General features: G+C 37.7%; 24 non-coding genes across 24 annotated transcripts; all 24 read left to right on the forward strand.

Moving 5' to 3' along the window:
- The first annotated feature begins 541 nt into the window (after nucleotides 1-541).
- On the forward strand, nucleotides 542-613 carry TRNAA-UGC (transfer RNA alanine (anticodon UGC)). Its single transcript has one exon. It is a non-coding gene; the product is annotated as a tRNA-Ala (tRNA).
- A 353-nt stretch (nucleotides 614-966) lies between these two features.
- On the forward strand, nucleotides 967-1,038 carry TRNAA-UGC (transfer RNA alanine (anticodon UGC)). Its single transcript has one exon. It is a non-coding gene; the product is annotated as a tRNA-Ala (tRNA).
- An 875-nt stretch (nucleotides 1,039-1,913) lies between these two features.
- Nucleotides 1,914-1,985, forward strand: TRNAA-UGC (transfer RNA alanine (anticodon UGC)). Its single transcript has one exon. It is a non-coding gene; the product is annotated as a tRNA-Ala (tRNA).
- A 353-nt stretch (nucleotides 1,986-2,338) lies between these two features.
- On the forward strand, nucleotides 2,339-2,410 carry TRNAA-UGC (transfer RNA alanine (anticodon UGC)). Its single transcript has one exon. It is a non-coding gene; the product is annotated as a tRNA-Ala (tRNA).
- A 353-nt stretch (nucleotides 2,411-2,763) lies between these two features.
- On the forward strand, nucleotides 2,764-2,835 carry TRNAV-UAC (transfer RNA valine (anticodon UAC)). Its single transcript has one exon. It is a non-coding gene; the product is annotated as a tRNA-Val (tRNA).
- Nucleotides 2,836-3,710: 875 nt separating this feature from the next.
- Nucleotides 3,711-3,782, forward strand: TRNAA-UGC (transfer RNA alanine (anticodon UGC)). Its single transcript has one exon. It is a non-coding gene; the product is annotated as a tRNA-Ala (tRNA).
- Nucleotides 3,783-6,021: 2,239 nt separating this feature from the next.
- On the forward strand, nucleotides 6,022-6,093 carry TRNAA-UGC (transfer RNA alanine (anticodon UGC)). The gene has a single exon. It is a non-coding gene; the product is annotated as a tRNA-Ala (tRNA).
- Nucleotides 6,094-6,446: 353 nt separating this feature from the next.
- Nucleotides 6,447-6,518, forward strand: TRNAA-UGC (transfer RNA alanine (anticodon UGC)). The gene has a single exon. It is a non-coding gene; the product is annotated as a tRNA-Ala (tRNA).
- A 1,300-nt stretch (nucleotides 6,519-7,818) lies between these two features.
- TRNAV-UAC (transfer RNA valine (anticodon UAC)) lies at nucleotides 7,819-7,890 on the forward strand. The gene has a single exon. It is a non-coding gene; the product is annotated as a tRNA-Val (tRNA).
- A 1,300-nt stretch (nucleotides 7,891-9,190) lies between these two features.
- Nucleotides 9,191-9,262, forward strand: TRNAV-UAC (transfer RNA valine (anticodon UAC)). Its single transcript has one exon. It is a non-coding gene; the product is annotated as a tRNA-Val (tRNA).
- Nucleotides 9,263-10,137: 875 nt separating this feature from the next.
- TRNAA-UGC (transfer RNA alanine (anticodon UGC)) lies at nucleotides 10,138-10,209 on the forward strand. Its single transcript has one exon. It is a non-coding gene; the product is annotated as a tRNA-Ala (tRNA).
- A 778-nt stretch (nucleotides 10,210-10,987) lies between these two features.
- TRNAV-UAC (transfer RNA valine (anticodon UAC)) lies at nucleotides 10,988-11,059 on the forward strand. The gene has a single exon. It is a non-coding gene; the product is annotated as a tRNA-Val (tRNA).
- Nucleotides 11,060-11,934: 875 nt separating this feature from the next.
- On the forward strand, nucleotides 11,935-12,006 carry TRNAA-UGC (transfer RNA alanine (anticodon UGC)). The gene has a single exon. It is a non-coding gene; the product is annotated as a tRNA-Ala (tRNA).
- Nucleotides 12,007-12,359: 353 nt separating this feature from the next.
- TRNAA-UGC (transfer RNA alanine (anticodon UGC)) lies at nucleotides 12,360-12,431 on the forward strand. The gene has a single exon. It is a non-coding gene; the product is annotated as a tRNA-Ala (tRNA).
- An 875-nt stretch (nucleotides 12,432-13,306) lies between these two features.
- On the forward strand, nucleotides 13,307-13,378 carry TRNAA-CGC (transfer RNA alanine (anticodon CGC)). The gene has a single exon. It is a non-coding gene; the product is annotated as a tRNA-Ala (tRNA).
- A 353-nt stretch (nucleotides 13,379-13,731) lies between these two features.
- Nucleotides 13,732-13,803, forward strand: TRNAA-UGC (transfer RNA alanine (anticodon UGC)). The gene has a single exon. It is a non-coding gene; the product is annotated as a tRNA-Ala (tRNA).
- Nucleotides 13,804-14,677: 874 nt separating this feature from the next.
- Nucleotides 14,678-14,749, forward strand: TRNAA-UGC (transfer RNA alanine (anticodon UGC)). The gene has a single exon. It is a non-coding gene; the product is annotated as a tRNA-Ala (tRNA).
- Nucleotides 14,750-15,103: 354 nt separating this feature from the next.
- TRNAA-UGC (transfer RNA alanine (anticodon UGC)) lies at nucleotides 15,104-15,175 on the forward strand. Its single transcript has one exon. It is a non-coding gene; the product is annotated as a tRNA-Ala (tRNA).
- Nucleotides 15,176-16,050: 875 nt separating this feature from the next.
- TRNAA-UGC (transfer RNA alanine (anticodon UGC)) lies at nucleotides 16,051-16,122 on the forward strand. Its single transcript has one exon. It is a non-coding gene; the product is annotated as a tRNA-Ala (tRNA).
- An 874-nt stretch (nucleotides 16,123-16,996) lies between these two features.
- TRNAA-UGC (transfer RNA alanine (anticodon UGC)) lies at nucleotides 16,997-17,068 on the forward strand. The gene has a single exon. It is a non-coding gene; the product is annotated as a tRNA-Ala (tRNA).
- Nucleotides 17,069-17,422: 354 nt separating this feature from the next.
- Nucleotides 17,423-17,494, forward strand: TRNAA-UGC (transfer RNA alanine (anticodon UGC)). Its single transcript has one exon. It is a non-coding gene; the product is annotated as a tRNA-Ala (tRNA).
- Nucleotides 17,495-18,369: 875 nt separating this feature from the next.
- TRNAA-UGC (transfer RNA alanine (anticodon UGC)) lies at nucleotides 18,370-18,441 on the forward strand. Its single transcript has one exon. It is a non-coding gene; the product is annotated as a tRNA-Ala (tRNA).
- Nucleotides 18,442-18,794: 353 nt separating this feature from the next.
- Nucleotides 18,795-18,866, forward strand: TRNAA-UGC (transfer RNA alanine (anticodon UGC)). The gene has a single exon. It is a non-coding gene; the product is annotated as a tRNA-Ala (tRNA).
- A 353-nt stretch (nucleotides 18,867-19,219) lies between these two features.
- TRNAA-UGC (transfer RNA alanine (anticodon UGC)) lies at nucleotides 19,220-19,291 on the forward strand. Its single transcript has one exon. It is a non-coding gene; the product is annotated as a tRNA-Ala (tRNA).
- The last annotated feature ends 710 nt before the right edge of the window (nucleotides 19,292-20,001 follow it).

A 20,001-nucleotide genomic window follows, 5' to 3' on the forward strand; every position in this document is an offset into this window, starting at 1 on the left:
ATACAGCAAAACTAATTGATTAAGAAGGACAGACATCTTTAAACACATTGTGAACCTATGGAGGATGGATTTGGGCTTGAATGTCAAGTAATTAGTGATCAATCAATACATGAAAAGATAAACACATATCAACTCTGTACAAAATACCTGGTGAAGCCTTAGTCAGCAATGCCCAGGAGGCAGTCATAGCCTGTATCCTATGTGCCCTTCTTCCAAGTTCTGACACTGCTGATAAAACAGAATGTAAGACTGTCCTCTACTTGGCAATACTTGATCAATATCCATGCCATTCATTACATAAGGTAGGGGATTCTGATGATAACCCAGACTCCGGTGAAGAAGTCTAACAGCAATTTAAAGTGTGGAATGATCATCTACTTGCATCCTCATCAGCTGTGGAAACTATGGTGTCCTTGAACTCTGGCAAAGTGTAATGGTTTTTATTGCTTTATACTCTGAGATGACCCTTAGAACACTAGAAAATAGTAGAACTTGAGTACAATGCAAAGCTGCAATCGAATGAGTACCACACTTTTTCACAGGGGATGTAGCTCAGTGGTAGAGTGCATGCTTTGCATGTATGAGGCCCCGGGTTCAATCCCTGGCATCTCCATGTTTTGCAAAATGTAGATTCTTTCTTAACTCTATGTAACCTCTCCAGATCAACAAATGCATTAAAATACTCTAGAGAAATTGGAAAAGTTTCAATCAAACTGTGAAAAATTATTGACCAGTCTATAAAATGTGATGTTGCTCAGTGGTAGATTATATTCCCCAGAATCTGTGTTTCCTCATTGAAACAAAAGTTATCATATGATACCTACAGTATCCTTGAAATCTATACAGCAAGGTATAATTGTTATGTTTGCTCCGTGCTCTGAGTTTAACCTTAGAACAGTGGAAGTAGTAGAACTTGAGTACTATGCAGAACAGCAATCACTCGGTATCAAAACGCACCAACTCAAAGGGGATGTAGCTCAGTGGTAGAGCGCATGCTTTGCATGTATAAGGTCCCGGGTTCAATCCCCGGCATCTCCATGTTTTGCAAAATATAGAGTCTTACTTATCTGTATGTAACCTCTTCAGAAGAGCCCAAGACCAACAAATGCATGAATGCACTCTACAGTAATGGGCAAGAATTAACACCAATTATGAAAAATAATTGATCATTCTATTAAATGTGATGTAGCTCAGTGGTAGATTATATTCTGTGGATACTGTGTTTCCTTATTTAACCAGCAGTTACCATATCATACCTACTGACATTCTCCAAACACTGATGTCAAGTATATGGTAATTATGAAACAGAGTTTTAAATTCACTGGGAAATGAACTATAAAAGCAGTAGTTTCATAAAAGAACAAATCACACGATACAGCAAAACTAATTGATTAAGAAGGACAGACATCTTTAAACACATTGTGAACCTATGGAGGATGGATTTGGGCTTGAATGTCAAGTAATTAGTGATCAATCAATGCATGAAAAGATAAACACATATCAACTCTGTACAAAATACCTGGTGAAGCCTTAGTCAGCAATGCCCAGGAGGCAGTCATAGCCGGTATCCTATGTGCCCTTCTTCCAAGTTCTGACACTGCTGATAAAACAGAATGTAAGACTGTCCTCTACTTGGCAAAACTTGATCAATATCCATGCCATTCATTACATAAGGTAGGGGATTATGATGATAACCCAGACTCCGGTGAAGAAGTCTAACAGCAATTTAAAGTGTGGAATGATCATCTACTTGCATCCTCATCAGCTGTGGAAACTATGGTGTCCTTGAACTCTGGCAAAGTGTAATGGTTTTTATTGCTTTATACTCTGAGATGACCCTTAGAACACTACAAAATAGTAGAACTTGAGTACAATGCAAAGCTGCAATCGAATGAGTACCACACTTTTTTACAGGGGATGTAGCTCAGTGGTAGAGCGCATGCTTTGCATGTATGAGGCCCCGGGTTCAATCCCCGGCATCTCCATGTTTTGCAAAATGTAGATTCTTTCTTAACTCTATGTAACCTCTCCAGATCAACAAATGCATTAAAATACTCAAGAGAAATTGGAAAAGTTTCAATCAAACTGTGAAAAATTATTGACCAGTCTATAAAATGTGATGTTGCTCAGTGGTAGATTATATTCCCCAGAATCTGTGTTTCCTCATTGAAACAAAAGTTATCATATGATACCTACAGTATCCTTGAAATCTATACAGCAAGGTATAATTGTTATGTTTGCTCCGTGCTCTGAGTTTAACCTTAGAACAGTGGAAGTAGTAGAACTTGAGTACTATGCAGAAGAGCAATTGCTCGGTATCAAAACACACTAACTCAAAGGGGATGTAGCTTAGTGGTAGAGCGCATGCTTTGCATGTATGAGGCCCCGGATTCAATCCCTGGCATCTCCATGTTTTGCAAAATGTAGATTCTTTCTTAACTCTATGTAACCTCTCCAGATCAACAAATGCATTAAAATACTCTAGAGAAATTGGAAAAGTTTCAATCAAACTGTGAAAAATTATTGACCAGTCTATAAAATGTGATGTTGCTCAGTGGTAGATTATATTCCCCAGAATCTGTGTTTCCTCATTGAAATAAAAGTTATCATATGATACCTACAGTATCCTTGAAATTTATACAGCATGGTATAATTGTTATCTTTGCTCCGTGCTCTGAGTTTAACCTTAGAACAGTGGAAGTAGTAGAACTTGAGTACTATGCAGAACAGCAATCGCTCGGTATCAAAACACACCAACTCAAAGGGGATGTAGCTCAGTGGTAGAGCGCATGCTTTACATGTATGAGGCCCCGGGTTCAATTCCCAGCATCTCCATGTTTTGCAAAATATAGATTCTTACTTATCTGTATGTAACCTCTTCAGAAGAGCCCAAGACCAACAAATGCATGAATGCACTCTACAGTAATGGGCAAGAATTAACACCAATTATGAAAAATAATTGATCATTCTATTAAATGTGATGTAGCTCAGTGGTAGATTATATTCTGTGGATACTGTGTTTCCTTATTTAACCGGGAATTACCATATCATACCTACTGACATTCTCCAAACACTGATGTCAAGTATATGGTAATTATGAAACAGAGTTTAATTTTCACTGGGAAATGAACTATAAAAGCAGTAGTTTCATAAAAGAACAAATCACACGATACAGCAAAACTAATTGATTAAGAAGGACAGACATCTTTAAACACATTGTGAACCTATGGAGGATGGATTTGGGCTTGAATGTCAAGTAATTAGTGATCAATCAATACATGAAAAGATAAACACATATCAACTCTGTACAAAATACCTGGTGAAGCCTTAGTCAGCAATGCCCAGGAGGCAGTCATAGCCTGTATCCTATGTGCCCTTCTTCCAAGTTCTGACACTGCTGATAAAACAGAATATAAGACTGTCCTCTACTTGGCAATACTTGATCAATATCCATGCCATTCATTACATAAGGTAGGGGATTCTGATGATAACCCAGACTCCGGTGAAGAAGTCTAACAGCAATTTAAAGTGTGGAATGATCATCTACTTGCATCCTCATCAGCTGTGGAAACTATGGTGTCCTTGAACTCTGGCAAAGTGTAATGGTTTTTATTGCTTTATACTCTGAGATGACCATTAGAACACTAGAAAATAGTAGAACTTGAGTACAATGCAAAGCTGCAATCGAATGAGTACCACACTTTTTCACAGGGGATGTAGCTCAGTAGTAGAGCGCATGCTTTGCATGTATGAGGCCCCGGGTTCAATCCCCGGCATCTCCATGTTTTGCAAAATATAGAGTCTTACTTATCTGTATGTAACCTCTTCAGAAGAGCCCAAGACCAACAAATGCATGAATGCACTCTACAGTAATGGGCAAGAATTAACACCAATTATGAAAAATAATTGATCATTCTATTAAATGTGATGTAGCTCAGTGGTAGATTATATTCTGTGGATACTGTGTTTCCTTATTTAACCAGCAGTTACCATATCATACCTACTGACATTCTCCAAACACTGATGTCAAGTATATGGTAATTATGAAACAGAGTTTTAATTTCACTGGGAAATGAACTATAAAAGCAGTAGTTTCATAAAAGAACAAATCACACGATACAGCAAAACTAATTGATTAAGAAGGACAGACATCTTTAAACACATTGTGAACCTATGGAGGATGGATTTGGGCTTGAATGTCAAGTAATTAGTGATCAATCAATGCATGAAAAGATAAACACATATCAACTCTGTACAAAATACCTGGTGAAGCCTTAGTCAGCAATGCCCAGGAGGCAGTCATAGCCTGTATCCTATGTGCCCTTCTTCCAAGTTCTGACACTGCTGATAAAACAGAATGTAAGACTGTCCTCTACTTGGCAATACTTGATCAATATCCATGCCATTCATTACATAAGGTTGGGGATTCTGATGATAACCCAGACTCCGGTGAAGAAGTCTAACAGCAATTTAAAGTGTGGAATGATCATCTACTTGCATCCTCATCAGCTGTGGAAACTATGGTGTCCTTGAACTCTGGCAAAGTGTAATGGTTTTTTATTGCTTTATACTCTGAGATGACCCTTAGAACACTAGAAAATAGTAGAACTTGAGTACAATGCAAAGCTGCAATCGAATGAGTACCACACTTTTTCACAGAGGATGTAGCTCAGTGGTAGAGCGCATGCTTTGCATGTATGAGGCCCCTGGTTCAATCTCCATGTTTTGCAAAATGTAGATTCTTTCTTAACTCTATGTAACCTCTCCAGATCAACAAATGCATTAAAATACTCTAGAGAAATTGGAAAAGTTTCAATCAAACTGTGAAAAATTATTGACCAGTCTACAAAATGTGATGTTGTTCAGTGGTAGATTATATTCCCCAGAATCTGTGTTTCCTCATTGAAATAAAAATTATCATATGATACCTACAGTATCCTTGAAATCTATACAGCAAGGTATAATTGTTATCTTTGCTCCGTGCTCTGAGTTTAACCTTAGAACAGTGGAAGTAGTAGAACTTGAGTACTATGCAGAACAGCAATCGCTCGGTATCAAAACACACCAACTCAAAGGGGATGTAGCTCAGTGGTAGAGTGCATGCTTTACATGTATGAGGCCCCGAGTTCTATCCCCAGCATCTCAATGTTTTGCAAAATATAGATTCTTACTTATCTGTATGTAACCTCTTCAGAAGAGCCCAAGACCAACAAATGCATGAATGCACTCTACAGTAATGGGCAAGAATTAACACCAATTATGAAAAATAATTGATCATTCTATTAAATGTGATGTAGCTCAGTGGTAGATTATATTCTGTGGATACTGTGTTTCCTTATTTAACCGGCAGTTACCATATCATACCTACTGACATTCTCCAAACACTGATGTCAAGTATATGGTAATTATGAAACAGAGTTTAATTTTCACTGGGAAATGAACTATAAAAGCAGTAGTTTCATAAAAGAACAAATCACACGATACAGCAAAACTAATTGATTAAGAAGGACAGACATATTTAAACACATTGTGAACCTATGGAGGATGGATTTGGGCTTAAATGTCAAGTAATTAGTGATCAATCAATACATGAAAAGATAAACACATATCAACTCTGTACAAAATACCTGGTGAAGCCTTACTCAGCAATGCCCAGGAGGCAGTCATAGCCTGCATCCTATGTGCCCTTCTTCCAAGTTCTGACACTGCTGATAAAACAGAATGTAAGACTGTCCTCTACTTGGCAATACTTGATCAATATCCATGCCATTCATTACATAAGGTAGGGGATTATGATGATAACCCAGACTCCGGTGAAGAAGTCTAACAGCAATTTAAAGTGTGGAATGATCATCTACTTGCATCCTCATCAGCTGTGGAAACTATGGTGTCCTTGAACTCTGGCAAAGTGTAATGGTTTTTACTGCTTTATACTCTGAGATGACCCTTAGAACACTAGAAAATAGTAGAACTTGAGTACAATGCAAAGCTGCAATCGAATGAGTACCACACTTTTTCACAGGGGATGTAGCTCAGTGGTAGAGCGCATGCTTTGCATGTATGAGGCCCCGGGTTCAATCCCCGGCATCTCCATGTTTTGCAAAATGTAGATTCTTTCTTAACTCTATGTAACCTCTCCAGATCAACAAATGCATTAAAATACTCTAGAGAAATTGGAAAAGTTTCAATCAAACTATGAAAAATTATTGACCAGTCTATAAAATGTGATGTTGCTCAGTGGTAGATTATATTCCCCAGAATCTGTGTTTCCTCATTGAAATAAAAGTTATCATATGATACCTACAGTATCCTTGAAATCTATACAGCAAGGTATAATTGTTATCTTTGCTCCGTGCTCTGAGTTTAACCTTAGAACAGTGGAAGTAGTAGAACTTGAGTACTATGCAGAACAGCAATCACTCGGTATCGAAACACACCAACTCAAAGGGGATGTAGCTCAGTGGTAGAGCGCATGCTTTGCATGTATGAGGCCCCATGTTCAATCCCCGGCTTCTCCATGTTTTGCAAAATATAGATTCTTACTTATCTGTATGTAACCTCTTCAGAAGAGCCCAAGACCAACAAATGCATGAATGCACTCTACAGTAATGGGTAAGAATTAACACCAATTATGAAAAATAATTGATCATTCTATTAAATGTGATGTAGTTCAGTGGTAGATTATATTCTGTGGATACTGTGTTTCCTTATTTAACCAGCAGTTACCATATCATACCTATTGACATTCTCCAAACACTGATGTCAAGTATATGGTAATTATGAAACAGAGTTTTAATTTCACTGGGAAATGAACTATAAAAGCAGTAGTTTCATAAAAGAACAAATCACACGATACAGCAAAACTAATTGATTAAGAAGGACAGACATCTTTAAACACATTGTGAACCTATGGAGGATGGATTTGGGCTTGAATGTCAAGTAATTAGTGATCAATCAATGCATGAAAAGATAAACACATATCAACTCTGTACAAAATACCTGGTGAAGCCTTAGTCAGCAATGCCCAGGAGGCAGTCATAGCCTGTATCCTATGTGCCCTTCTTCCAAGTTCTGACACTGCTGATAAAACAGAATGTAAGACTGTACTCTACTTGGCAATACTTGATCAATATCCATGCCATTCATTACATAAGGTAGGGGATTCTGATGATAACCCAGACTCCGGTGAAGAAGTCTAACATCAATTTAAAGTGTGGAATGATCATCTACTTGCATCCTCATCAGCTGTGGAAACTATGGTGTCCTTGAACTCTGGCAAAGTGTAATGGTTTTTATTGCTTTATACTCTGAGATGACCCTTAGAACACTAGAAAATAGTAGAACTTGAGTACAATGCAAAGCTGCAATCGAATGAGTACCACACTTTTTCACAGAGGATGTAGCTCAGTGGTAGAGCGCATGCTTTGCATGTATGAGGCCCCGGGTTCAATCTCCAGCATCTCCATGTTTTGCAAAATGTAGATTCTTTCTTAACTCTATGTAACCTCTCCAGATCAACAAATGCATTAAAATACTCTAGAGAAATTGGAAAAATTTCAATCAAACTATGAAAAATTATTGACCAGTCTACAAAATGTGATGTTGCTCAGTGGTAGATTATATTCCCCAGAATCTGTGTTTCCTCATTGAAATAAAAATTATCATATGATACCTACAGTATCCTTGAAATCTATACAGCAAGGTATAATTGTTATCTTTGCTCCGTGCTCTGAGTTTAACCTTAGAACAGTGGAAGTAGTAGAACTTGAGTACTATGCAGAACAGCAATCGAATGGTATCAAAACACACCAACTCAAAGGGGATGAAGCTCAGTGGTAGAGCGCATGCTTTACATGTATGAGGCCCCGGGTTCAATCCCCAGCATCTCCATGTTTTGCAAAATATAGATTCTTACTTATCTGTATGTAACCTCTTCAGAAGAGCCCAAGACCAACAAATGCATGAATGCACTCTACAGTAATGGGTAAGAGTTAACACCAATTATGAAAAATAATTGATCATTTTATTAAATGTGATGTAGTTCAGTGGTAGATTATATTCTGTGGATACTGTGTTTCCTTATTTAACCAGCAGTTACCATATCATACCTATTGACATTCTCCAAACACTGATGTCAAGTATATGGTAATTATGAAACAGAGTTTTAATTTCACTGGGAAATGAACTATAAAAGCAGTAGTTTCATAAAAGAACAAATCACACGATACAGCAAAACTAATTGATTAAGAAGGACAGACATCTTTAAACACATTGTGAACCTATGGAGGATGGATTTGGGCTTGAATGTCAAGTAATTAGTGATCAATCAATGCATGAAAAGATAAACACATATCAACTCTGTACAAAATACCTGGTGAAGCCTTAGTCAGCAATGCCCAGGAGGCAGTCATAGCCTGTATCCTATGTGCCCTTCTTCCAAGTTCTGACACTGCTGATAAAACAGAATGTAAGACTGTACTCTACTTGGCAATACTTGATCAATATCCATGCCATTCATTACATAAGGTAGGGGATTCTGATGATAACCCAGACTCCGGTGAAGAAGTCTAACAGCAATTTAAAGTGTGGAATGATCATCTACTTGCATCCTCATCAGCTGTGGAAACTATGGTGTCCTTGAACTCTGGCAAAGTGTAATGGTTTTTATTGCTTTATACTCTGAGATGACCCTTAGAACACTAGAAAATAGTAGAACTTGAGTACAATGCAAAGCTGCAATCGAATGAGTACCACACTTTTTCACAGAGGATGTAGCTCAGTGGTAGAGCGCATGCTTTGCATGTATGAGGCCCCGGGTTCAATCTCCAGCATCTCCATGTTTTGCAAAATGTAGATTCTTTCTTAACTCTATGTAACCTCTCCAGATCAACAAATGCATTAAAATACTCTAGAGAAATTGGAAAAATTTCAATCAAACTATGAAAAATTATTGACCAGTCTACAAAATGTGATGTTGCTCAGTGGTAGATTATATTCCCCAGAATCTGTGTTTCCTCATTGAAATAAAAATTATCATATGATACCTACAGTATCCTTGAAATCTATACAGCAAGGTATAATTGTTATCTTTGCTCCGTGCTCTGAGTTTAACCTTAGAACAGTGGAAGTAGTAGAACTTGAGTACTATGCAGAACAGCAATCGAATGGTATCAAAACACACCAACTCAAAGGGGATGAAGCTCAGTGGTAGAGCGCATGCTTTACATGTATGAGGCCCCGGGTTCAATCCCCAGCATCTCCATGTTTTGCAAAATATAGATTCTTACTTATCTGTATGTAACCTCTTCAGAAGAGCCCAAGACCAACAAATGCATGAATGCACTCTACAGTAATGGGCAAGAATTAACACCAATTATGAAAAATAATTGATCATTCTATTAAATGTGATGTAGCTCATTGGTAGATTATATTCTGTGGATACTGTGTTTCCTTATTTAACCGGGAATTACCATATCATACCTACTGACATTCTCCAAACACTGATGTCAAGTATATGGTAATTATGAAACAGAGTTTAATTTTCACTGGGAAATGAACTATAAAAGCAGTAGTTTCATAAAAGAACAAATCACACGATACAGCAAAACTAATTGATTAAGAAGGACAGACATCTTTAAACACATTGTGAACCTATGGAGGATGGATTTGGGCTTGAATGTCAAGTAATTAGTGATCAATCAACACATGAAAAGATAAACACATATCAACTCTGTACAAAATACCTGGTGAAGCCTTAGTCAGCAATGCCCAGGAGGCAGTCATAGCCTGTATCCTATGTGCCCTTCTTCCAAGTTCTGACACTGCTGATAAAACAGAATGTAAGACTGTCCTCTACTTGGCAATACTTGATCAATATCCATGCCATTCATTACATAAGGTAGGGGATTCTGATGATAACCCAGACTCCGGTGAAGAAGTCTAACAGCAATTTAAAGTGTGGAATGATCATCTACTTGCATCCTCATCAGCTTTGGAAACTATGGTGTCCTTGAACTCTGGCAAAGTGTAATGGTTTTTATTGCTTTATACTCTGAGATGACCCTTAGAACACTAGAAAATAGTAGAACTTGAGTACAATGCAAAGCTGCAATCGAATGAGTACCACACTTTTTCACAGGGGATGTAGCTCAGTGGTAGAGCACATGCTTTGCATGTATGAGGCCCCGGGTTCAATCCCCGGCATCTCCATGTTTTGCAAAATGTAGATTCTTTCTTAACTCTATGTAACCTCTCCAGATCAACAAATGCATTAAAATACTCTAGAGAAATTGGAAAAGTTTCAATCAAACTGTGAAAAATTATTGACCAGTCTATAAAATGTGATGTTGCTCAGTGGTAGATTATATTCCCCAGAATCTGTGTTTCCTCATTGAAACAAAAGTTATCATATGATACCTACAGTATCCTTGAAATCTATACAGCAAGGTATAATTGTTATCTTTGCTCCGTGCTCTGAGTTTAACCTTAGAACAGTGGAAGTAGTAGAACTTGAGTACTATGCAGAAGAGCAATTGCTCGGTATCAAAACACACTAACTCAAAGGGGAAGTAGCTTAGTGGTAGAGCGCATGCTTTGCATGTATGAGGTCCCGGATTCAATCCCTGGCATCTCCATGTTTTGCAAAATGTAGATTCTTTCTTAACTCTATGTAACCTCTCCAGATCAACAAATGCATTAAAATACTCTAGAGAAATTGGAAAAGTTTCAATCAAACTGTGAAAAATTATTGACCAGTCTATAAAATGTGATGTTGCTCAGTGGTAGATTATATTCCCCAGAATCTGTGTTTCCTCATTGAAATAAAAGTTATCATATGATACCTACAGTATCCTTGAAATTTATACAGCATGGTATAATTGTTATCTTTGCTCCGTGCTCTGAGTTTAACCTTAGAACAGTGGAAGTAGTAGATCTTGAGTACTATGCAGAACAGCAATCACTCGGTATCATAACACACCAACTCAAAGGGGATGTAGCTCAGTGGTAGAGCGCATGCTTTACATGTATGAGGCCCTGGGTTCAATTCCCAGCATCTCCATGTTTTGCAAAATATAGATTCTTACTTATCTGTATGTAACCTCTTCAGAAGAGCCCAAGACCAACAAATGCATGAATGCACTCTACAGTAATGGGCAAGAATTAACACCAATTATGAAAAATAATTGATCATTCTATTAAATGTGATGTAGCTCAGTGGTAGATTATATTCTGTGGATACTGTGTTTCCTTATTTAACCGGGAATTACCATATCATACCTACTGACATTCTCCAAACACTGATGTCAAGTATATGGTAATTATGAAACAGAGTTTAATTTTCACTGGGAAATGAACTATAAAAGCAGTAGTTTCATAAAAGAACAAATCACACGATACAGCAAAACTAATTGATTAAGAAGGACAGACATCTTTAAACACATTGTGAACCTATGGAGGATGGATTTGGGCTTGAATGTCAAGTAATTAGTGATCAATCAATACATGAAAAGATAAACACATATCAACTCTGTACAAAATACCTGGTGAAGCCTTAGTCAGCAATGCCCAGGAGGCAGTCATAGCCTGTATCCTATGTGCCCTTCTTCCAAGTTCTGACACTGCTGATAAAACAGAATGTAAGACTGTCCTCTACTTGGCAATACTTGATCAATATCCATGCCATTCATTACATAAGGTAGGGGATTCTGATGATAACCCAGACTCCGGTGAAGAAGTCTAACAGCAATTTAAAGTGTGGAATGATCATCTACTTGCATCCTCATCAGCTGTGGAAACTATGGTGTCCTTGAACTCTGGCAAAGTGTAATGGTTTTTATTGCTTTATACTCTGAGATGACCCTTAGAACACTAGAAAATAGTAGAACTTGAGTACAATGCAAAGCAGCAATCGAATGAGTACCACACTTTTTCACAGGGGATGTAGCTCAGTGGTAGAGCGCATGCTTTGCATGTATGAGGCCCTGGGTTCAATCCCCGACATCTCCATGTTTTGCAAAATGTAGATTCTTTCTTAACTCTATGTAACCTCTCAAGATCAACAAATGCATTAAAATACTCTAGAGAAATTGGAAAAGTTTCAATCAAACTATGAAAAATTATTGACCAGTCTATAAAATGTGATGTTGCTCAGTGGTAGATTATATTCCCCAGAATCTGTGTTTCCTCTTTGAAATAAAAGTTATCATATGATACCTACAGTATCCTTCAAATCTATACAGCAAGGTATAATTGTTATCTTTGCTCCGTGCTCTGAGTTTAACCTTAGAACAGTGGAAGTAGTAGAACTTGAGTACTATGCAGAACAGCAATCGCTCGGTATCAAAACACACAAACTCAAAGGGGATGTAGCTCAGTGGTAGAGCGCATGCTTTGCATGTATGAGGCCCTGGGTTCAATCCCCGGCATCTCCATGTTTTGCAAAATATAGAGTCTTACTTATCTGTATGTAACCTCTTCAGAAGAGCCCAAGACCAACAAATGCATGAATGCACTCTACAGTAATGGGCAAGAATTAACACCAATTATGAAAAATAATTGATCATTCTATTAAATGTGATGTAGCTCAGTGGTAGATTATATTCTGTGGATACTGTGTTTCCTTATTTAACCAGCAGTTACCATATCATACCTACTGACATTCTCCAAACACTGATGTCAAGTATATGGTAATTATGAAACAGAGTTTTAAATTCACTGGGAAATGAACTATAAAAGCAGTAGTTTCATAAAAGAACAAATCACACGATACAGCAAAACTAATTGATTAGGAAGGACAGACATCTTTAAACACATTGTGAACCTATGGAGGATGGATTTGGGCTTGAATGTCAAGTAATTAGTGATCAATCAATGCATGAAAAGATAAACACATATCAACTCTGTACAAAATACCTGGTGAAGCCTTAGTCAGCAATGCCCAGGAGGCAGTCATAGCCTGTATCCTATGTGCCCTTCTTCCAAGTTCTGACACTGCTGATAAAACAGAATGTAAGACTGTCCTCTACTTGGCAATACTTGATCAATATCCATGCCATTCATTACATAAGGTAGGGGATTCTAATGATAACCCAGACTCTGGTGAAGAAGTCTAACAGCAATTTAAAGTGTGGAATGATCATCTATTTGCATCCTCATCAGCTGTGGAAACTATGGTGTCCTTGAACTCTGGCAAAGTGTAATGGTTTTTATTGCTTTATACTCTGAGATGACCCTTAGAACACTAGAAAATAGTAGAACTTGAGTACAATGCAAAGCTGCAATCGAATGAGTTCCACACATTTTCACAGGGGATGTAGCTCAGTGGTAGAGTGCATGCTTCGCATGTATGAGGCCCTGGGTTCAATCCCCGGCATCTCCATGTTTTGCAAAATGTAGATTCTTTCTTAACTCTATGTAACCTCTCCAGATCAACAAATGCATTAAAATACTCTAGAGAAATAGGAAAAGTTTCAATCAAACTATGAAAAATTATTGACCAGTCTATAAAATGTGATGTTGCTCAGTGGTAGATTATATTCCCCAGAATCTGTGTTTCCTCATTGAAATAAAAGTTATTATATGATACCTACAATATCCTTGAAATCTATACAGCAAGGTATAATTGTTATCTTTGCTCCGTGCTCTGAGTTTAACCTTAGAACAGTGGAAGTAGTAGAACTTGAGTACTATGCAGAACAGCAATCGCTCGGTATCAAAACACACCAACTCAAAGGGGATGTTGCTCAGTGGTAGAGCACATGCTTTGCATGTATGAGGCCCTGGGTTCAATCCCCGGCATCTCCATGTTTTGCAAAATATAGAGTCTTACTTATCTGTATGTAACCTCTTCAGAAGAGCCCAAGACCAACAAATGCATGAATGCACTCTACAGTAATGGGCAAGAATTAACACCAATTATGAAAAATAATTGATCATTCTATTAAATGTGATGTAGCTCAGTGGTAGATTATATTCTGTGGATACTGTGTTTCCTTATTTAACCAGCAGTTACCATATCATACCTACTGACATTCTCCAAACACTGATGTCAAGTATATGGTAATTATGAAACAGAGTTTTAATTTCACTGGGAAATGAACTATAAAAGCAGTAGTTTCATAAAAGAACAAATCACACGATACAGCAAAACTAATTGATTAGGAAGGACAGACATCTTTAAACACATTGTGAACCTATGGAGGATGGATTTGGGCTTGAATGTCAAGTAATTAGTGATCAATCAATGCATGAAAAGATAAACACATATCAACTCTGTACAAAATACCTGGTGAAGCCTTAGTCAGCAATGCCCAGGAGGCAGTCATAGCCTGCATCCTATGTGCCCTTCTTCCAAGTTCTGACACTGCTGATAAAACAGAATGTAAGACTGTCCTCTACTTGGCAATACTTGATCAATATCCATGCCATTCATTACATAAGGTAGGGGATTCTGATGATAACCCAGACTCCGGTGAAGAAGTCTAACAGCAATTTAAAGTGTGGAATGATCATCTACTTGCATCCTCATCAGCTGTGGAAACTATGGTGTCCTTGAACTCTGCAAAGTGTAATGGTTTTTATTGCTTTATACTCTGAGATGACCCTTAGAACACTAGAAAATAGTAGAACTTGAGTACAATGCTAAGCTGCAAACGAATGAGCACCACACTTATTTACAGGGGATGTAGCTCAGTGGTAAAGCGCGTGCTTTGCATGTATGAGGCCCTGGGTTCAATCCCCGGAATCTCCATGTTTTGCAAAATGTAGATTCTTTCTTAACTCTATGTAACCTCTCCAGATCAACAAATGCATTAAAATACTCTAGAGAAATTGGAAAAGTTTCAATCAAACTATGAAAAATTATTGACCAGTCTATAAAATGTGATGTTGCTCAGTGGTAGATTATATTCCCCAGAATCTGTGTTTCCTCATTGAAATAAAAGTTATCATATGATACCTACAGTATCCTTGAAATCTATACAGCAAGGTATAATTGTTATCTTTGCTCCGTGCTCTGAGTTTAACCTTAGAACAGTGGAAGTAGTAAGAACTTGAGTACTATGCAGAACAGCAATCGCTCGGTATCAAAACACACCAACTCAAAGGGGATGTAGCTCAGTGGTAGAGCGCATGCTTTGCATGTATGAGGCCCCGGGTTCAATCCCCGGCATCTCCATGTTTTGCAAAATATAGAGTCTTACTTATCTGTATGTAACCTCTTCAGAAGAGCCCAAGACCAACAAATGCATGAATGCACTCTACAGTAATGGGCAAGAATTAACACCAATTATGAAAAATAATTGATCATTCTATTAAATGTGATGTAGCTCAGTGGTAGATTATATTCTGTGGATACTGTGTTTCCTTATTTAACCAGCAGTTACCATATCATACCTACTGACATTCTCCAAACACTGATGTCAAGTATATGGTAATTATGAAACAGAGTTTTAATTTCACTGGGAAATGAACTATAAAAGCAGTAGTTTCATAAAAGAACAAATCACACGATACAGCAAAACTAATTGATTAAGAAGGACAGACATCTTTAAACACATTGTGAACCTATGGAGGATGGATTTGGGCTTGAATGTCAAGTAATTAGTGATCAATCAATGCATGAAAAGATAAACACATATCAACTCTGTACAAAATACCTGGTGAAGCCTTAGTCAGCAATGCCCAGGAGGCAGTCATAGCCTGTATCTTATGTGCCCTTCTTCCAAGTTCTGACACTGCTGATAAAACAGAATGTAAGACTGTCCTCTACTTGGCAATACTTGATCAATATCCATGCCATTCATTACATAAGGTAGGGGATTCTGATGATAACCCAGACTCCGGTGAAGAAGTCTAACAGCAATTTAAAGTGTGGAATGATCATCTACTTGCATCCTCATCAGCTGTGGAAACTATGGTGTCCTTGAACTCTGGCAAAGTGTAATGGTTTTTATTGCTTTATACTCTGAGATGACCCTTAGAAAACTAGAAAATAGTAGAACTTGAGTACAATGCAAAGCTGCAATCGAATGAGTACTACACTTTTTCACAGGGGATGTAGCTCAGTGGTAGAGCGCATGCTTTGCATGTATGAGGCCCCAGGTTCAATCCCCGGCATCTCCATGTTTTGCAAAATATAGAGTCTTACTTATCTGTATGTAACCTCTTCAGAAGAGCCCAAGACCAACAAATGCATGAATGCACTCTACAGTAATGGGCAAGAATTAACACCAATTATGAAAAAAAATTGATCATTCTATTAAATGTGATGTAGCTCAGTGGTAGATTATATTCTGTGGATACTGTGTTTCCTTATTTAACCATCAGTTACCATATCATACCTACTGACATTCTCCAAACACTGATGTCAAGTATATGGTAATTATGAAACAGAGTTATAAATTCACTGGGAAATGAACTATAAAAGCAGTAGTTTCATAAAAGAACAAATCACACGATACAGCAAAACTAATTGATTGAGAAGGACAGACATCTTTAAACACATTGTGAACCTATGGAGGATGGATTTGGGCTTGAATGTCAAGTAATTAGTGATCAATCAATGCATGAAAAGATAAACACATATCAACTCTGTACAAAATACCTGGTGAAGCCTTAGTCAGCAATGCCCAGGAGGCAGTCATAGCCTGTATCCTATGTGCCCTTCTTCCAAGTTCTGACACTGCTGATAAAACAGAATGTAAGACTGTCCTCTACTTGGCAATACTTGATCAATATCCATGCCATTCATTACATAAGGTAGGGGATTCTGATGATAACCCAGACTCCGGAGAAGAAGTCTAACAGCAATTTAAAGTGTGGAATGATCATCTACTTGCATCCTCATCAGCTGTGGAAACTATGGTGTCCTTGAACTCTGCAAAGTGTAATGGTTTTTATTGCTTTATACTCTGAGATGACCCTTAGAACACTAGAAAATAGTAGAACTTGAGTACAATGCTAAGCTGCAATCGAATGAGCACCACACTTATTTACAGGGGATGTAGCTCAGTGGTAAAGCGCGTGCTTTGCATGTATGAGGCCCTGGGTTCAATCCCCGGCATCTCCATGTTTTGCAAAATGTAGATTCTTTCTTAACTCTATGTAACCTCTCCAGATCAACAAATGCATTAAAATACTCTAGAGAAATTGGAAAAGTTTCAATCAAACTATGAAAAATTATTGACCAGTCTATAAAATGTGATGTTGCTCAGTGGTAGATTATATTCCCCAGAATCTGTGTTTCCTCATTGAAATAAAAGTTATCATATGATACCTACAGTATCCTTGAAATCTATACAGCAAGGTATAATTGTTATCTTTGCTCCGTGCTCTGAGTTTAACCTTAGAACAGTGGAAGTAGTAAGAACTTGAGTACTATGCAGAACAGCAATCGCTCGGTATCAAAACACACCAACTCAAAGGGGATGTAGCTCAGTGGTAGAGCGCATGCTTTGCATGTATGAGGCCCCGGGTTCAATCCCCGGCATCTCCATGTTTTGCAAAATATAGAGTCTTACTTATCTGTATGTAACCTCTTCAGAAGAGCCCAAGACCAACAAATGCATGAATGCACTCTACAGTAATGGGCAAGAATTAACACCAATTATGAAAAATAATTGATCATTCTATTAAATGTGATGTAGCTCAGTGGTAGATTATATTCTGTGGATACTGTGTTTCCTTATTTAACCAGCAGTTACCATATCATACCTACTGACATTCTCCAAACACTGATGTCAAGTATATGGTAATTATGAAACAGAGTTTTAATTTCACTGGGAAATGAACTATAAAAGCAGTAGTTTCATAAAAGAACAAATCACACGATACAGCAAAACTAATTGATTAAGAAGGACAGACATCTTTAAACACATTGTGAACCTATGGAGGATGGATTTGGGCTTGAATGTCAAGTAATTAGTGATCAATCAATGCATGAAAAGATAAACACATATCAACTCTGTACAAAATACCTGGTGAAGCCTTAGTCAGCAATGCCCAGGAGGCAGTCATAGCCTGCATCCTATGTGCCCTTCTTCCAAGTTCTGACACTGCTGATAAAACAGAATGTAAGACTGTCCTCTACTTGGCAATACTTGATCAATATCCATGCCATTCATTACATAAGGTAGGGGATTCTGATGATAACCCAGACTCCGGTGAAGAAGTCTAACAGCAATTTAAAGTGTGGAATGATCATCTACTTGCATCCTCATCAGCTGTGGAAACTATGGTGTCCTTGAACTCTGGCAAAGTGTAATGGTTTTTATTGCTTTATACTCTGAGATGACCCTTAGAACACTAGAAAATAGTAGAACTTGAGTACAATGCAAAGCTGCAATCGAATGAGTACCACACTTTTTCACAGGGGACGTAGCTCAGTGGTAGAGCGCATGCTTTGCATGTATGAGGCCCCGGGTTCAATCCCCGGCATCTCCATGTTTTGCAAAATGTAGATTCTTTCTTAACTCTATGTAACCTCTCCAGATCAACAAATGCATTAAAATACTCTAGATAAATTGGAAAAGTTTCAATCAAACTATGAAAAATTATTGACCAGTTTATAAAATGTGATGTTGCTCAGTGGTAGATTATATTCCCCAGAATCTGTGTTTCCTCATTGAAATAAAAGTTATCATATGATACCTACAGTATCCTTGAAATTTATACAGCAAGGTATAATTGTTATCTTTGCTCCGTGCTCTGAGTTTAACCTTAGAACAGTGGAAGTAGTAGAACTTGAGTACTATGCAGAAGAGCAATTGCTCGGTATCAAAACACACTAACTCAAAGGGGATGTAGCTTAGTGGTAGAGCGCATGCTTTGCATGTATGAGGCCCCGGATTCAATCCCTGGCATCTCCATGTTTTGCAAAATGTAGATTCTTTCTTAACTCTATGTAACCTCTCCAGATCAACAAATGCATTAAAATACTCTAGAGAAATTGGAAAAGTTTCAATCAAACTGTGAAAAATTATTGACCAGTCTATAAAATGTGATGTTGCTCAGTGGTAGATTATATTCCCCAGAATCTGTGTTTCCTCATTGAAATAAAAGTTATCATATGATACCTACAGTATCCTTGAAATTTATACAGCATGGTATAATTGTTATCTTTGCTCCGTGCTCTGAGTTTAACCTTAGAACAGTGGAAGTAGTAGATCTTGAGTACTATGCAGAACAGCAATCGCTCGGTATCAAAACACACCAACTCAAAGGGGATGTAGCTCAGTGGTAGAGCGCATGCTTTGCATGTATGAGGCCCTAGGTTCAATCCCCGGCATCTCCATGTTTTGCAAAATATAGAGTCTTACTTATCTGTATGTAACCTCTTCAGAAGAGCCCAAGACCAACAAATGCATGAATGCACTCTACAGTAATGGGCAAGAATTAACACCAATTATGAAAAATAATTGATCATTCTATTAAAAGTGATGTAGCTCAGTGGTAGATTATATTCTGTGGATACTGTTTTTCCTTATTTAACCGGGAATTACCATATCATACCTACTGACATTCTCCAAACACTGATGTCAAGTATATGGTAATTATGAAACAGAGTTTAATTTTCACTGGGAAATGAACTATAAAAGCAGTAGTTTCATAAAAGAACAAATCACACGATACAGCAAAACTAATTGATTAAGAAGGACAGACATCTTTAAACACATTGTGAACCTATGGAGGATGGATTTGGGCTTGAATGTCAAGTAATTAGTGATCAATCAATACATGAAAAGATAAACACATATCAACTCTGTACAAAATACCTGGTGAAGCCTTAGTCAGCAATGCCCAGGAGGCAGTCATAGCCTGTATCCTATGTGCCCTTCTTCCAAGTTCTGACACTGCTGATAAAACAGAATGTAAGACTGTCCTCTACTTGGCAATACTTGATCAATATCCATGCCATTCATTACATAAGGTAGGGGATTCTGATGATAACCCAGACTCCGGTGAAGAAGTCTAACAGCAATTTAAAGTGTGGAATGATCATCT

Source organism: Pseudophryne corroboree, chromosome 4 (genome assembly GCF_028390025.1).
Source record: "Pseudophryne corroboree isolate aPseCor3 chromosome 4, aPseCor3.hap2, whole genome shotgun sequence".
Classification (NCBI taxonomy): Eukaryota; Metazoa; Chordata; class Amphibia; order Anura; family Myobatrachidae; genus Pseudophryne; species Pseudophryne corroboree.